The following is an 11,465-nucleotide window of genomic DNA, read 5'->3' as shown; positions in this document are numbered from 1 at the left end:
TGAATTTTTGTAGGATGTTACAGGAAATTCATTTTGCTCTCCCCATCAAACTTATTTTGTTTTTATTTGGATGAATAGTAATTTAGTGATAAAATGATTGATTTTTTTTTGTTTTTGTTTGTTTTGTTAAAGCTAATGTAAGATTTCCAATGGGAGAAGGTAAATGCCTTGATGTTCTTGTAACATGTGCTTTTTGCCTATTCAGGCAATGCTGGATGTGGCTGCAAACCAAGGTTGGCTGGTGACTGCCCTGAATATCACCAACCTGGTTCAGATGTCGATCCAAGACCGGTGGTTAAAAGATTCTTCTCTTCTTACACTACCAAACATAGAACAGCACCATCTTTACCTTTTCAGGTAATTGTCTTAATTTTCAATGTAATTGTTTTAAGTTTTTTAATGGATTTTTGGGGGGAGGAGTGGGTATTTCTGGGAATCAGACCCAGGGCTTCATGCATGCTAGGCTGTACCATTGAGCTACACCCCCACATCCCCCAAAATTCCCTTACTAAAATACATATAGACACTGGAATTTCATGTGGTGCCTACAATATTGATTCTTTGGAGTAAAAATGCTGCTTTCCCAGAAGGAGACATGCCCTCAGTACCAAGCTGAACCACAATTCACTTTAACCTTCTCCTACTTAAATTGTTTGTTCTCCCTTTGCAATATTAAATATGTTTCTATTTTAACTGCATTTATTCCTTTACATTATCAGCTTTATTTAAGAAAACATTATTAAGGTGCTTTGTGATCTAAAACCAAAATAAATTGCCAGCTTCTGTTATGTAGAAGAGACTGAGGCATCTGAATTCCATTGTCAAAAATAAACTATGGGGAGCTGGGGTTATGGCTTAGTGGTAGCGCTCGCCTAGCACATGCAAGGCGCTGGATTTGAGCCTCAGAACCACATAAAAATAAATAAATAAAATAAAGATATGTGTCCTACTACAACTAAAAGAAAATGTTTTTTAAAAATAGTAAATTATGGATCTGAAATGTCCAAAACGAGATAGTTAGGTGTAGTGGGAGTTCAAGATATAATCTGTACTGAGTTTATATAGTATCAAATAATTTAACCCTTAGGTTTCACATACATGGCTGCAAATGTTTCAGCAAGGAAAAGAACAGTAAAATATACAAGGAAGATTGACAGTGTTTAAATGAAAATGTCCTTTCACTCCAGTGTTTCACAGCAGTTGAGATACCTTGCAGCCAGACTGTTATTTCACAGTTATGGAGATAACCAAAATAGTCTGGCTTGCCATCATGCGCCCTCTACCTCTTGTCAGCTGCATGAGGATCGCAGTTATTTAAGCCATCCAAGTACAGATGCCAACAAGAACCTCAGGAACACCTGGGATCCTCTAAGAAAAATCCCTAATTTGAATCAAGTGTATTGGGTGACAGGGTGACAGGTATGCTTGAGTCCCTACCATAGGATGTCCCTGGAAACTAACAGACACATTCAGAGAGTGAGCCATATCAGCAACAGGTGGCATGGAGAGAAGGTAGATATATCTACAACTTGTCAGAAGCCCTTCTGGTAAGGTTCTGAAGGTTATGTGAGTTGGATTTCAGCAGTATAGAAAGCACATTAAAGGTATAACCTCACACAGCATCTATGAGGGAATCTGCTGGAGGGTGTAGGAGATTTGGTCCAATATTCTTATCACCCTTAAAAATTCAATATTAATATAATTTCAACTATATTTTCTTCTTACTATAACTTTTAGGTGGCTCGTGTTCCTGTGATCTGGCATAACTTAAAATTATCTCAAAGATCTTCAAAGTGTACTTTAAATTCTGTGCTCCCCAAACTTAAAATTTAAAATTTTATTCAAGTAATTATATTAGACATTGCACACATTCACCAAAAACATGTCAGGGTTTCACATCAGCACTTTATCTCCATGAAAACATTGTTTCACATCGGTGCTTCCTATAGAAAGACATCCACTGCATATGAACTCTTTTGCGTATTTACTGAGCCTGATACATGATTTACAGTTTACAGATTTCATACAATGATAGTGATACTGCCTTAGGTTGATATAAAGAATGTTAGCCAATATTTAAAACTTAATATAATGGCCTATGAAGAGTTCTATCTTAATTTTTTAACAACTGTTAATATCATACACACCAACGTTATCAGAAAATCTTACTTGTGCTTTGAAAGAGTTATTTTGTTGGTGTTGATATAATTTCCAAGGAAATGGAAACCAGTTATAAAGTGCTCACGTGCTAGGTGCCAAACCTCCATTGAGTGCCTTCCTTAACTGATTCATGCCTGTGGAGGGAAAGACCATATATTCAGCTCCATGGTCGAGAAGGAGCTACAGGCCACCAAAACAAAGCAGGTAAGAGCCCCCTTACTCTGTGAAGTTGTACCAAGAGTTTTCTAACTTAGGGCATTGGTTTTGAAGTCAGTCCCACCTGTGTTTAAATTCTGTCTTTGCCATTTATTAACCATGGAAACATTATATATATCTTATGACATTCTTGTGAAAGTTAAGCAGAATAGTATTATGCAAACTGCTTTATATATTTCTTGACATAGAATAATAATTGAACAAATGATAGTAATAGTGATTAATAATATTACTGGCATTATTAGAACTTGTTCATTATAAGGCTTTCAAGCTCACTTTGGAAGGCTTCATTTAGCCTGTCCATCACCAGATTGCATTACCCAGGAGCCTACTCCATCTCTTCTAGGTAGTTTTGCCCTTTTTATGGTAGGGTATATTTTCATATAATTCCTTCAATTACTGTTTATGTTCCACTCTTATTTTAATCACATTATTGTTCCTAGATTCAAAGAGATTCTTTCAAATAAACCCCTTATTTGTTAACTATGTAACTTATATGGAAAGTTAAATCTAAACAATCTTTGGAAGGCCAAAAACCAAATGAACAATGCCAGATAGATTTGGCTTTCTAGCCTTTTAAGTCTTAAGCAGATTTACCCAAAACGTGTCAAAGTAAATGTTCAGGATTTATGACATGATTATATTGATTTGTATGTGCACATATTAAAGAAACTTTTAAAGCATGTCTCTTTTTCTTTCCAAGTAAAAACTTTTTTTGAACAAGACTTGGAAAAAGTGTAACAGGCATTAATGTCTGATTGACTGTTCAGTTTCTGTTGAACCCAAAATTGGCACAAAAATGTTATTTAAATGTTCATAATAAATGTCTACCTTTCTAACTAAATTACCATTAAAATTATAAATAAAAGCAATATATTGAAATCAAAACAAGGTTTCTGTTAGCAACAACAGATTTCTAATATAGCATACATTGATTTGAAGCCAAGTTTTAGATGTGATGAAAAATTAGAACATTGTTATAATTCGTTCAGGGAGAACTCAGAAGTAAACTTACTTAATTTATTTGAATAAATTGCCATTCTGTTATCTTTAAAACCAAGTGCAAATTGGCTCTGTCTGATATAATGATGGTTATTTGGCTCAAAAGTGCTTCAATTTGCAGAGCAATCTGGTGTCGGCTCTGCAGTGAGGCAATCCCAGGTAACATACAAATCCTGAATTATTCCAGAAATTAGTATGTTTAAGCATCAATTTAAGTGCTAATTGCAGTAGTAATGAGCAAAAGCAGTATGACTGTGAGATTTGCATCTCCTACCCCATCAGTATGCCTGGAATAGCTGCTGACTGGCAGAGGATTTGGCTGCTAATTAAATAATTGTATGCATGGCAGTGCTCTTGCCTGATTCAATAGATGAAGATTAATCCTCAGATAAATATGTTTGGCTTGTATTGAAATATCTTAGCAGTTTCTTTTAAAAAGCTCATATTTTATATACATAAATATACATATATACCAAATAAATATATGTGTACACATTATAAGTTAAAACACAATAATAAGTCCTACAAAAAGATGTCATATGTATATATAAGCGAGGTAGACATTTGGAAGCTTTGTAAAGAAAAATCTCAGTGAGTTGCTAATATCAGAAAACATCATATTGGTGACTAATTTTATGGTACGAGTACAAAAACATATGAAGTTCTGCTTTGTGTGGTAAATGTTACTTGCTTTGTTTCACAAAATTAAATGTTCTGTAGAAATTGTATATTTAAGTGTTCCCTGGACCACTTTTCTGTGTCGGCCAATATTAGAATATTAATTGATGCAGCTTCTATACTCAGTGACTTTTGGTTCTAGTAGGGGATAGACCATCATTTGTACTTGAAGTACATTTTATAGCTTGACAATTTCAATTTCAGAAGTCTAGTTGTAGGCATAATTTCAAATTCACAAGACAAGTTACAGGGTTGGAGTTGAATTGAAATTTTGCATTGGATTTATTTATTTTTTCTTTTTTTTAATTCCTAAGTGATAGTTTGGTTCATTGGGGCTACTGCATTTGATTACATATACCAGCAACACTAAAGTCTTAGCAAACAGAAAATTAAAGCTTATAAGGAAATCCATACCATATATAAAAGAACTAAAAGGAAAACTAAAATTAAAGTCATTGTGTAACTTTAAAAACTACTTTAGAAGTTAACAACTGATAAAACAGCTATTAAGAAGTTGTCTTGGGCTGAGGTTGTGGCTCAGTGGTAGAACATTTGCCTAGCACATGAGAGACCCTGGGTTCGATCCTCAGCACCACATAAAAATAAATAAAGATATTGAGTCCAATTACAATTAAAAATAAATAAATGTTAAGAAAAAGAAGTTGTCTTGACCAATAGTTAAATTACCACATAATTGTAAATGTTAAAAAAAGGTTACAGTTACCTAGGTCCTAAAGTTTATTGTGTCATATACTTTCCGTGGATATAAGATTCATTCCTTCATTTGTTCATTCAGCATTGTTAAGCATGTACTATTGGAATACTGATTACTCACAAATATCTTTTAATTTAAAAAGCAAGAATAAAGTTGGTAAAATATTTCTACTCTTTTAATATGTGTGATTTTAACTGGTACTTTCAGTATGATAATGCCAAAAAAAACTATTTGTTTCTACAAGGAACCCTTGTCTTACAGGATTCCCTGTGTTATATAACAAGTGGTCAATGGATTATACTGACATCAACAATTGCATCACAGATTTTTTTTTCAGATTTCCTTTATATCCCTAAGTAATGTTTTATACCTTAAAAGTCACATAAACATTAAAATAGATGCTTCTCTCAAAGAAAATAGCAATAAACACTTTTAATCCCTCTTTTTTTTAGTATAGTCAATAACCACTCAATATGAAGAGGCATTTATAATAAGTTATAAGTTTAGATAAAAACTTTTTGCTTTAAAAAACTTAAAGAGGATTTTAAAAAAACACTGTTCTACATATATTCACCTACGAACAAGTACAAGAAAAACTAGGGAAACCTGAATAATCAGTGGATTGTGTCAATGTCAGTATCCTGGTATTGTGCTATAGTGTTGAAAAATGCCACCATTGCATGATACTAGGTAAACGACGCAAAAGATGTCCATTATTTCTTTCAATTGCATTGAATTCAGAATTAATCTCAAAATTAAAAGTTTGATTTTTCTAAAATTACACTATTTCTTAGTTGATCACTCCATGTAGTATTTTTTGTTGTTTTTCCTTTTTTCTTTTTAGGCATGGAATTTTTCATCTCGTTTGCCAGTGATAGATGTTGGCATAAGTGTTAAAGGCTCATGGGATGACTTAGCTGAAGGACACAATGAACTCTGTCTCAACTCTGACTGCAGACAAACAAGATGACAACAAATGGATCAGATTGCACGCTGATCAGGAATATGTGCTCCAAGTCAGCTTGCAGAGAGTCCACTTGGGGTTCCACAAGGTGTAGTATTTGGTCTCCATTCCCAAATATTTCGCACCAACTAACAGCATGTGCCACCACACATATCTTTTATATTACTAATGTGTCCGTGTCGTTCATGAATCCTGCTTTCTCACTGGCCTTAACCAGCAAGAGTCAGTCTTTGACATTAGTCAGTCAGTTCTCATGTGCCATTTTTCAACCCCAGAATATACACCTTACATGATCATATATTGCCTGGAGTACTATTCTCAAAGTGTGGTTTACACACTCAGTCTAGCAGAATCTCCTGGAGTGCCTTTTAAAGTATAGATTCTTGGCCCCACTCCTGAATGACTGAATCAGAATCTCAGGGTCTGAGGGAATCGCAAAACTGCTGCTCTTTTTGGTGCCCCACTTGATCCTTTTTTGTTTTGGTTTGGTTTTTTCTCGTACATAGGATTGAATCCAGTGGCCTCATACATACTAGGTAATGCTCTACCATCCCCATTCCCCCCATGTACACATGATTTTTAAGGACATTAGAGTTTGAGAAGCACCACACTAGAGGCACTTTGATATAGGAACCACATCAGGCCAGATGTAGATGAAACTGAAGCTTTCTTTCTTAACTCTGTTGAATTTGAATAAGATGCTAAGCTTTTCTGAGACTCAGTTGCCACATCTACCTGCTTCCTTCATTATAATGCACATGAGAGAGCTTTGTCAATTTCATATAGACCAAAAATGCACAGTAGTTTTATTTTAAATTACTATGCTCTTTTCTGTAGCCTCTGACACCAAAAGTAATTATTTAGTCCTCTAAGAATATTAGTACACATAGTGTGAACAGATTGGTTTTTAGTACCATAGTAATTGAAATAAGAAAGAATTTGTCCTTTTTTTATTTTTATCCTAGTGGATTCAGGGTTTTTAATATCTAGAGTAACCCTCTGGGATGAGTAAGCCCCTCTGTTTTCATAGAATAGTCATGTGTATTGTTAAAATGTCCTTTCAGTACAGGTCTCACTTCATTTCATTTCTAATAGTAAATATCACCCAATACGAACATGAATTGATAGGCCTCTAGCATTTCAGAGCTTCAATATGAGCATTTCTAGATGACTTACTTAATTCCAACTTCCAAAAAATAATAATAATCATAAACTAATCATAGAAATAGTTATAAAAATCATAATAATAAAGATAAAATCATGGAGCAAATGTAGATTTCTTTTTTTTAACCTTCAAAATCTACTTTAAAATTAGAGTTAATCATGCTCAAAAAATTGTAGATTTTATTCCTAACTGCTATGGAACTATATTACTCTCTAGCTCTGTTTTAAAATGCTATAACTGAAGCATCTCCCCTTGGAATACAGAGTGAAATCTCAATAGGAACATGTCATTATTAATAGGTTTTATGCTGTAAAGTCATTGTCTTAAAGACACATTACAATAACCTTGTTTTTGTAAAAGTTGGTCCAAGATAAAGACTCCAGATTCTGTCATTACATTAGTCTTTTGTTTTTAATTTTTTTTTGAAAATTATTTTTAGGTATAGTTGGACACAATGCCTTTATTTTATTTACTTATTTTTATGTGGTGCTGAGGATCAAACCCAGGGTCTCGCACGAGCTAGGCAAGCGCTCTACCACTGAGCTACACCCCCAGCTCTGACTTTGGTGCTAGTCTTAAATTGTGGTGATTACTGTGTGTTACAAATTGCATGACTTGTCATTCCTCACTCCTCAGAGAAAGGAACTTTTGATATACTATGTGCTTTTTTATGTGTATTTTATTCTTGGGTGGAAAGAAGATATTGATCTGATATTGTACTTATTATCTTGAGTTACACAGTGTAGTCTTGATTGGTTTTTGTTTGTTTTCCTAAGCATCAGTACTTTGTGAATAAGACTGGGAAGGAAGACTTGGTTCACATGGCTATATCTCTGTTTGTCTATAAGTGGGGTATTAATGTTAATTGGAGGAATGGCTTGAGATTTTACTAATATGATGTCAGGATTCAGAGCTTTATTCTTTCTGAGCCAAATATTCTGGTAGTAATAGCTCAAAGGACTGTCTGTATGTACTGAAGAAACATACAAAAACATATCAATCACCACAAAGGAAGGGAATTAAAGACATCCCAGATGGAAGTGCTGAACTCTTTGTTTATGGCCTTCCAGTAAGACCCCGGTGCCTTTTTTTTAGTTGTAATTGGACACACTATCTTTTTTTTATTGTTGGTTGTTCAAAACATTACATAGTTCTTGATATATCATCTTTCACACTTTGCTTCAAGTGGGTTATGAACTCCCATTTTTAGCCCATATACAGATTGCAGAATCACATCAATTACACATCCATTGATTTACATATTGCCATACTAGTGACTGTCGTGTTCTGCTACCTTTCCTATCCTCTACTATCCCCCCTCCCCTCCCCTCCCCTCTCCTCTTCTCTCTCTACCCCCTCTACTGACCTTCATTTCTCCCCCTTGTATTATTTTTCCCTTTCCCCTCATTTCCTCTTGTATGTTCTTTTGTATAACCCTGAGGGTCTCCTTCCATTTCCATGCAATTTCCCTTTTCTCTCCCTTTCCCTCCCACCTCTCATCCCTGTTTAATGTTAATCTTCTTCTCATGCTCTTCGTCCCTACTCTGTTCTTAGTTACTCTCCTTATATCAAAGAAGACATTTGGCATTTGTTTTTTAGGGATTGGCTAGCTTCACTTAGCATAATCTGCTCTAATGCCATCCATTTCCCTGCAAATTCTATGATTTTGTCATTTTTTAATGCAGAGTAATACTCCATTGTGTATAAATGCCACATTTTTTTAATCCATTCGTCTATTGAAGGGCATCTGGGTTGGTTCCACAGTCTTGCTATTGTGGACACACTATCTTTATTGTATTTATTTTATTTTTATGTGGTGCTGAGGATCAAACCTAGGGCCCCGCACATGCTAGATGAGCGATCTACCACTGAGCCACAATCCCAGCCCCGAGCAGTGCCTTTTAACCACCACCAAACCATGTGAAAAGTGTAGACATAGTTTATCTTTTTCTCTGGTTTATAGGGAAAGCAAGAGAGCTCTGAAATTACCCCTCGATTTCCCAAATCAAAAGTTGAAGGATGGTTCTTGATATTAGAAGTGGACAAGAGAGAACTTATTGGTTTAAAATGAGTAGGATATGTTCGAAATCATCACATTCCTTCCCTTTCTTTTTTCACCCCTAAAATACCCAGAAGGTAAGCAGAATCTTACCACTAAAGTTATAAAAAATTAAATGTGACTCTGATTAGAGAAACAGTTTTACATTTTTTGTTCTGTTTTCTTATTCTAGGTATATCTTCACTCTCTATCTCATGAGTGACTGCTACCTTCATCTGGACCAGCAGTATGATATTTACCTCAACATCACACAAGCAGGCATTTCCATGCAGGTCAACACAGAGGTCTCTGATGCCTTCACTGACCTGGCAATAAAATAACCTGACCCAAACAATGCGTTTGAAAGAATTTGTTAAGGAATCTGGCTGTTCAGTCATCTGGACAAAGTTGAATTACTTGATGTCTGCCTTGACAGAATCAACTCCTAACCTCAAGACATCCAGGAAATTAATAGTGGCTGCAGTATTGACTCCAGTGACACCAAGTTAGCCCAAATGACCTTTTAACAAATGTTGCCTTTTATAATATTGTCTTCTTTCTTTACATGTAAAATGACTGAGCATGTAGAATAATCTTATAATTTGTGTATATTTGAGGTTATATGAGTTATCAATCAAATTTTACATCTCATAATGTGCTGTTTACATGAATACTGGTTTTTCCTTTTTTTTTAAGACAAACTACATTGAGGTGTGACCATGTTAGGATTTTAACTCAGTATCATAAAATGTATAAATCTATGAGATTATATACAGTGTGTCTTGTGAGCAAAATTTATACTTTGATCTGATCAGAATGAAATGATTTCAAGAATTTCTTATAAATGTTAATAATATATGATGTAAAATTATATTACAGAGTCCAATGACAATTAAAAAAAGAGAAAAGAATATACTGATCTTCAAAAAGGTAGATACAATATTGGTGGAAATAAAATACATAGAGTGCCACTTCAAGACAAGCTGACTCAAGTTTTTTCTCCTGCTTCTCTTGATGACTCAGGTTTTTCTCCTGCTTCTCTCCCTTTATATCCCTTTTTCCTCTTCTGCCCTCTTTTTCTTTCTCTTCTACTTCAAGACTACTTCTCTTTTTGACATATTTATTTATGCAAGGAGAAAAATACAGTCTAACTCATGAAGAGACAATGTAACATGTAGAGACAATCTTTGGTCTTTACCATCCACTTCCACAGATGGGTTTCCAAGTATAATAATGGAAATATCTCTATGTCCATAAAGTTCCTTTTTGGAAAAATATTGTTTGAAACTAAAATGTTGTTAAAGTTCAACATCCACATAGTATACCTTATAGTGGAATGCAATTCTGTCTTTGCAAAGTGATTCCTGAATGAATGATTTAAAGAAATTTAAAAAAAATGAAGTTTACCTGTAGACAACAGTTACCAGTCCATACAGAAACCTGCCTGGATACAGCCTCACCTGAAACTTCCCAAAATTTTAGTGTTATGTGTGTCGTGAATAGGATGTATAGTAATCAGATTAGTCCTATTTTCAGATTTATAAATCATAAATTTCTCATAACTTTTCATGGCCAAGAAAATCATCAGTATTTAAAATTATGCAAATACTGACTGCTCAGAGAATGATTTGTCCTAAAATTTGTGAGGATTATTTTTGTTTTCTTTGGGAGAAATGACAAAAAGATTTCACTTAATTGCCATAAAATGATTTTCTTAACTAGACTACCCACAGCCCCCTTCCCCTCAGATACTGCATCGTCTCTGAGCTGGCTATTACATTGTACAACCCTAAAATCCTATGGTGGGTCACTTTCATATTCCTTTGGATTTTATCAACTCAAAATAGTCGAAGTGCTGATCATATTTGTCCTAGGTACTGTGTTGGGTAATCTAATGAATTAAAGACATACCCGCCCTTCAGACGAGATAGTCTAGTGATGAAAACAAGATGTACATAATTGTGATAAAGTAATCAAAATAGTAATAGGAAGAAAATTCTCTGTGGGTTAGAGAAATATTACATAAGAATATTAAGGGATATTTAGACCAGGTTTGTTGTAGTTTTATGTTTTACTTTATGCTATTTTTACTGACATTATAATTGCACATCTTTATGGGTATTTGGAACATTGATACATTGTGTATTGAATAACTCAGGATATGTAGTTATATTTATCCTGTCTGGCTGTGACTTTGTACACATTAACCAATCTCTCCTCCTCAACATCTCCCCTACTCTCCCAACCTCTGATAAATACTATTTTGCCCTCTAGTTTTATAAGCTCAGCTTTTTAAAGATTCCACAAGTGAGTGAAATAATGCAATATTTGTCTTTTTATGCCTGGCTTATTTCACTTAACATGATGTCCAACATATCTGTGTTGCCACAAATAACAGAATTCCCTTCTTTTATGGCTGAATAATATTTCATTTGTGGGTTTGACATTTTATTTATCAATTCATCCATTGATGGACACAGTTGATTCCATATTTGAGTATTGTAAATAGTGTTTTAGTAAACATGAA

At 34.4% G+C, this 11,465-nt stretch overlaps 1 long non-coding RNA gene across 1 annotated transcript; it reads left to right on the top strand.

Annotated features, from left to right (window-relative positions):
- The first annotated feature begins 209 nt into the window (after positions 1-209).
- On the top strand, positions 210-10,066 carry LOC107160126. Its single transcript, XR_007346567.1, has 5 exons — positions 210-357; positions 2,217-2,364; positions 5,616-5,823; positions 8,864-9,036; positions 9,132-10,066. It is a non-coding gene; the product is annotated as an uncharacterized LOC107160126 (long non-coding RNA).
- Positions 10,067-11,465: the final 1,399 nt, after the last annotated feature.

Source organism: Marmota marmota, unplaced genomic scaffold, assembly GCF_001458135.2.
Source record: "Marmota marmota marmota unplaced genomic scaffold, marMar, whole genome shotgun sequence".
NCBI lineage: Eukaryota > Metazoa > Chordata > Mammalia > Rodentia > Sciuridae > Marmota > Marmota marmota.
The sequence above is the reverse complement of the archived record's forward strand: the minus strand, read 5'-3'. Positions and strand labels throughout refer to the sequence as shown.